The sequence below is a fragment of the Chrysochloris asiatica genome, unplaced genomic scaffold (assembly GCF_000296735.1).
Source record: "Chrysochloris asiatica unplaced genomic scaffold, ChrAsi1.0 scaffold00039, whole genome shotgun sequence".
Lineage (NCBI taxonomy): Eukaryota > Metazoa > Chordata > Mammalia > Afrosoricida > Chrysochloridae > Chrysochloris > Chrysochloris asiatica.
In genome coordinates, this window is record NW_006408557.1 from 339592 (window position 1) to 345802 (window position 6211).

A 6211-nucleotide genomic window follows, 5' to 3' on the forward strand; every position below is an offset into this window, starting at 1 on the left:
TCTCATAGTGATCCTGTACACAACAGAATGAAACACTGCCAGGTCCTAGGCCAATGTCACCATCATTGCTATGCTTGAGTCCATTACTGCTGTCACTTTACAAATCCACCTCCTTATGGGTATGTTCCTCTTTTACTTCATATGAGCCTATGGAAAATGTCATGGCTTGGGTCAGACACATCTTAGTCTTCAAACTGACATCTTTGCTTTTCAACATTTTAAAGAGGTGTTGTGCAGCACATTTGACCAATGCAGTACATCATGTGATTTCTTAACAGTTGCTTCCATGGGTATTGATGGTTGATCTGAGCAAAATAAAGTCTTTGCTAAATACAGTCTTTTCTCCAGTTAGCTTGATGTTATTTATTGGTCCAGTGGTGAAGATTTAACAGTGTTTAATTAGCAGTATTTACGTCTGTGTAGAGTTTGTGAGGAATGGCTAATGAGTTTGAACCGCTGGTCTTTCACTTCAACCTTTCGGTCCAGTGCTTATCCTAGAGCCACACTTAAACACACGTAGTTGTTTTCTTAGGATAAATTCTTAGGCAGTAATATGAATCACAGGGCCACAGAGTCAGTATTTTTAAGGCCTTTTATAAAAAGTGCCAACTGGTCCTGTGAGTGAATTTTACCAATTGCTTCAAGTGAGTATAAATGGCATGATCTGAAACTGCCAGCAAGTCATTAGTGTGCCCTTATATATTCTAGTTTCTGAGAAACTAGGATCTTGATTTTATGAGGGTGAATAAAAAATTATCTGCCCTCTAGGTGTAGAATTTAATCAACTTTTTAAAAAGGCAAATTCACTATTTTTCAATATAATCTTCTTGCTTTTCAATACGCTTTGTCCATCTGTCAAGAACTTTTAGTATTCTCTTATAAAAATGTTTTAGGCTGAGCTGCAAGCTACGAATGCCCCACTGTCTTCACTTCTTAATCAGAGGTGAAGCTTCATCTTCAAAGGGCTGCTTTCAGGTAACCAAACAGTTAAAAGTCTGATGGAGCAAGATCAGGACTTGAGGGGAGATGCTTTAAACACTGTAAAATGAAGTTCTTTCAGAGTGTCAACTGTGTGGCTATGTCCATTGTCCTGCAAGATCACAATGCCCTTGGATAACAGTCTTCTGCATTTAATTCAAAGTTTAGGCTTTAGATTTCAATGAGCATCTCACTGTAAGGAGCACTGTTGATTGGAGAACCTTTTTCCTGGTAGTGTTGCACTACTGGCCCTTGAGAATTCCATAAAACTGTAAGCATCAATTTTCCAGTTGATGGTTGACTTCGGAACTTTTTCTTGGTCAGCAATTGGGGATGTTTCCATTCCATACTCTGCCATTTACTCTCAGGCTCATTGTGATCAATCCATGTCTCATTACCAGTGATGATTTTTGTTAAAGAAACTTTTACCTTCCATTGAGTATTGGTCCTAATTTTGTTTTCAGATATCCAAACGATTTTGTTTATACTCTGCTTTGAGTTGTTTCTGTGAGTATGCATCTCACACAAACTTACTGAAACCCAATTCTGTCATGGATTATTTCATAAGCAGAGCCATGGCTAATTTGCAAATGGTTTGCCACATTATCCACTGTCATTTGTATATTTGACAGAATCATTTCCTGTGCATGCTTAATGTAATCAGGTGTAGACGTGGATGGGTGTTTTAATACATACTGGAGTGCAGATAATTTTTGACTAATCCTCATTTATTTGCTAAAGGAATATTAGACAAAAAGTTTTTGCAGTAATCTCACTGGAATTGTTTAAGATCTATTTTTTACGGGTAGATGAAATAAGACAGATAAAATAGGATTTTTATGTTGGAGTATATTTTATAAAAACAGAGTTCAAATCGACTTTACAAATTAATAACTCAATACAATTCTGCTGAATGATATTCTCTATATTTATATAGAAAAGTATGTATTTACCCTCAAGTACCAAATAATTACAGACAAGTAATTATTGATTAATGAGGAAAGACTCATCACACAAAGCTTAGAGTCTATACTTGGTGCTCATGATCGGCAGTTCTCTCGTTCAAATCCCATGTAGGTTCAATTATGTTCAGATAATCACATTTTGATATGTTGGGAAGTTTTTCTTCGTTTTATGCTGGTATTCTGTCTGAAAATAAACAGCTGTTTGGACCTCCATGGTTATCTTTTATTTTTTAATGACTTGGTGTAGGGTTTTGAGTGGATAGCTTTTTAGCCAATCGATTAGTACTTTGGAGGTAGCATGATCTAATGAGTAGCCATGGTAATGGACTCAAACATACCGTGATTGAGATGGGAGATGGTGTGGGACCAAGCAATGCTTTGTTCTATTATCCATAGGTGGCCATGAATTGGAGCCTTGTCAATGGCAACTAACAACAACAACATGGTCTGATGAAGTAGAACTCAAAACTATGCATTGTTTATGTTCAGTTGTTTGAAAAGAACCTAACGTCTGCCCCTTACTGGTGGTGGAAAGACAGTTTGAGATGAGATTGTAAATTACTTGACATTTTATTGACACTATGCTGTATTTGGGGAGTGTACTGACTGTTCAGAATAAGCTTCCTGTGAATCACAGGTTTGGCATTATACATTATGTAATTAAAATTTTGCATTATACATTATGTAATTAAAAAGTTTCATGTGGTTTCCAAGGAATTTCAACAGAAATTCTATAGTCCAGGGATTGTTAACTTGAGGTCATGTTATCTAGCATGAGGGAGAGAGGTAAAGAAGTCATGTCCATTACCTAATTTAGTGTGCATCCTACAGCTGAGGATTAATGGGTTTTACCCCAAGATCCAATAAAGACTTGTTATTAGGTGCCATCGACTCAGTACCAACTCATAGGGACCCTATGCACAATAGAACGAAACACTGCCTGATCCTGGGCCAACCTCACAATTGTTGCCATGCTTGAGATCATTGATGCTGCTACTTTGCCAATCCATCTCGCTGGGAGTCTTCCTCTTTTTCTCTGACTCTCCACCCTACCAAACATGATATCCTTCTCCAGTGACTAGTCCCTCCTGACAATATGTCTGAAGTATGAGAGACGAAGTTTGGCCATCCTGGCCTCCAAAGAGCGCTCTGGATGTACTTCTTCCAACACAGATATGTTTGTTCTTTTGACAGCCCATGGTACTTTCAGTATTCTCTTCCAACACCATAACTCAAAGGCATCAATTCTTCTACGGTCTTCCTTATTCACTGTCCAGCTTTTGCATGCATATGAGGTTATTGACTACCATGGCTTGAGTCAGGCGCACCTTAGTCCCCAAGCTGACATCTTTGCTCTTCAACACTTTAAAAAATTCCTTTGCATCAGATTTGCCTAATGCAATATATCGTTTGATTTCTTGACTGCTGCTTCCATGAGTGTTGATAGTTGATCCAAGAAGAATGAAGTCCTTGACAACTTCAATCTTTTCTCTGTTGATAAGAATGTTGTCTATTGGTCCATTGGTGAGGATTTTTATTTTCTTTACATTGAGATGCAATCCATTCTGAAGGCTGTGCTCTTTAATCTTCATCAGTAAGTATTTTAAGTCCTCTTCACTTTCAGCAAGCAAGGTTATATTATCTGCATATCACAGGTTGTTAATGAGTCTTCCTCTAATCCTGATGCCACGTTTTTCTTTAGAAAACCCAGCTTCTCAGATTATTTGCTCAGCATAGAGGTTGAATAAGTATGGTGAAAGACTATAACCCTGTCACACAACTTTCTTTCTTTTTTTTTAAGTTTCTCTATTTTGCAAACATTTTTTGTATTTTATGTTTTTGTGGATTACAAGGCTTTAAACAGAGAAATGTTCACATAAATACAATTTGAACATGGAACCATTATCATTTTGATATGAATTCAGATTTACTTGTTGATTTCTAATTGATTTTCAAATTGCAGTAGCTGGAGTTCAAGTCTACGTGCTGCCACTCACCCTATGCCGTTACTGAGTCAAATACCTCAAAATACACACAAAAAAGTACACAACAGATACAAAGTCTTTTGTAAACTGAACAAAACTTTTATAAATAACTGTTCTTGGGAATTTTTTATATCCAGTTTATATCTTTTCTGAAATTAGGATATTTGTATTAATTGACAATAATCTCTATAAAGGTGTAATTATAGATATCAATATTTTTCTTATCTTAAAAGATTATCACTTCAAATGATCAAAACAAGAGATATCTGAAAAATCATTACTTAATGGGGAAAAATTTTAAGTATACGTTCTGTTAAATATTGATATCCAAAGAAGCACTGGACCCACTGCCAATAATTCTGATTTTCTCAGTCAAGTGTTGAGAAGTATTGATTTTATTACTGGAAGATACATTAATTCTTAGAAATCCTACTGAGGGACTTATGCAATTTAATTTCCATATAAATGTTCTAAAAGTTATGTTACATAAAAGTTATATAAACTACCAAATATAAACAGTAGTGTAGCAAGAAAATAAATTGGCAGAAATAGTTACCAACCAGTAGTAATAATTAAGACCAGCATTTCAAAGATTTTCTATAAACAAAGAATGAAAAAATATTGTTACAGGATTTTACAACACACAATTGAATTCAACCCTAATTCATTACCATTATACTTATTTCTTCTTCAGTATGAGTGGACCCACATTGTCTCCTGTCAATTCATTGTGTTTGTTATGTGAACCATCACAAGCAGGAAACGTCTTAGAACGCCAACACCTACAATAAGCTGCTTTAGCAAGACAAAAATCTTCAATATTTATTTCATTCACCACTTTGGGATTTTCCTTTTGTATTTTAAGATTAATCAAGCTGTCCTATTGTTGTTTTTTCTTCGGGAGGAATGGACAAATTGCAAGGTAGCCAAGTAGTGCAAGTACACCGAGAAAAGGCAACAGCCAAAGCCATTCTGAAACTGTGAGCCAGGCAAACCCGGTAATGCTTTCTGGGACTGGAAGCCGCTTAGTACGCCGGTAGCTGCACTTTCACAATGCAGGCCAAGGTCTCCAGCACCATCCTCTCCAGCGGTGTCTGTTCTTCAGAGCCTCTCCACTCTCCAGCTCGCACACCTTTCTTAATTTTAAACCATTCAATGTTCCCATGTTCTGTTCGAACAACTGCCTTTTGGTCCATGTACAGATTCCTCATGACTAGGAACCTCTATTATTAGGTCAAGTAACAATTCGGCATTGGAATGTTACTCAGGGAGTAGATAAAGGAATACGTTGTTGTCATAAACCCAGGCACAGAATTGTGCCTTGTATTTCTGATCTCAGTGACTTTCTGGAAAAAATGCCCTCTAACAAAAGGAACTCTGGTAGCATGGTGGTTATGAATTTGGGCTGCAAACCTCAAGGTCAGTAGTTTGAAACTACCAGTTTTTTCACAGGAGAAAGATGAGACTTTCTGCTCTTGTAAAGATTGACAGCCTCGGAAACCCTGTACAGGGTCACAATGAGTCGGAACTGACTCCACGGCACATAACAACAACTATAAGGAGCTCTGGTAGTATAGTGGTTATGAATTGAGCTGTGAACCACAAGGTCAGCAGTTCGAAACTACCAGCTGTTCTGTGGAAGAAAGCTGAGGTTTTCTGCTCCCGTAAAGATTTATAGCCTATGCAGGGGTCGCTATGAGTTGAAACCAACTCCACGGCACATAACAACAACTATGTGTCATGTTTTGAGTTGGGTTCCCATAATTTGAGTACAATTTAATCTTACTTTATTATAGTAATTTTTCCTTTATAAAGAAAGAAAAATAGAAATTGAAGTTTAGTTAGTTTGTTTGTTTGTTTTTTAAGTTTCGTTTTATGACCGTTATCTAAAAGAGGGTTAATGCACTGGACAGAGGGTTAATGTGCTGGACTGCAAAGTCGGTTTGAACCGCAAAGTTGGCATTTCAAACTTACCAGCCACTCCTAGGAAACCCTATGCAGGATCACTGTGGGTCAGAACCAACTCGATGGCACTTGACAACAGCAATCCAAAATTACCATATCCAAATCTATTTAGATACCAAAAAATTTAAATATCTTGAGTAGTAGCTTTGGAATTACTTTAGTTATCAAGTTGTTTTCTATTAAGCTACAAGCAATTGACTTAGCTTACTTGTTGTTAGTTTTTTTTTTTGACATTCATGTTATTTGAAGTCCTTCATTACCTGGAGTCCTGGTGTGGTGCTATAGAATAATACACTGGACTGCAAGGCTAGTTTGACC

At 36.9% G+C, this 6211-nt stretch overlaps 1 pseudogene; it reads right to left on the minus strand.

Moving 5' to 3' along the window:
* Positions 1-4607: 4607 nt before the first annotated feature.
* LOC102830066 lies at positions 4608-5031 on the minus strand (annotated as a pseudogene).
* Between the last annotated feature and the right edge of the window lie 1180 nt (positions 5032-6211).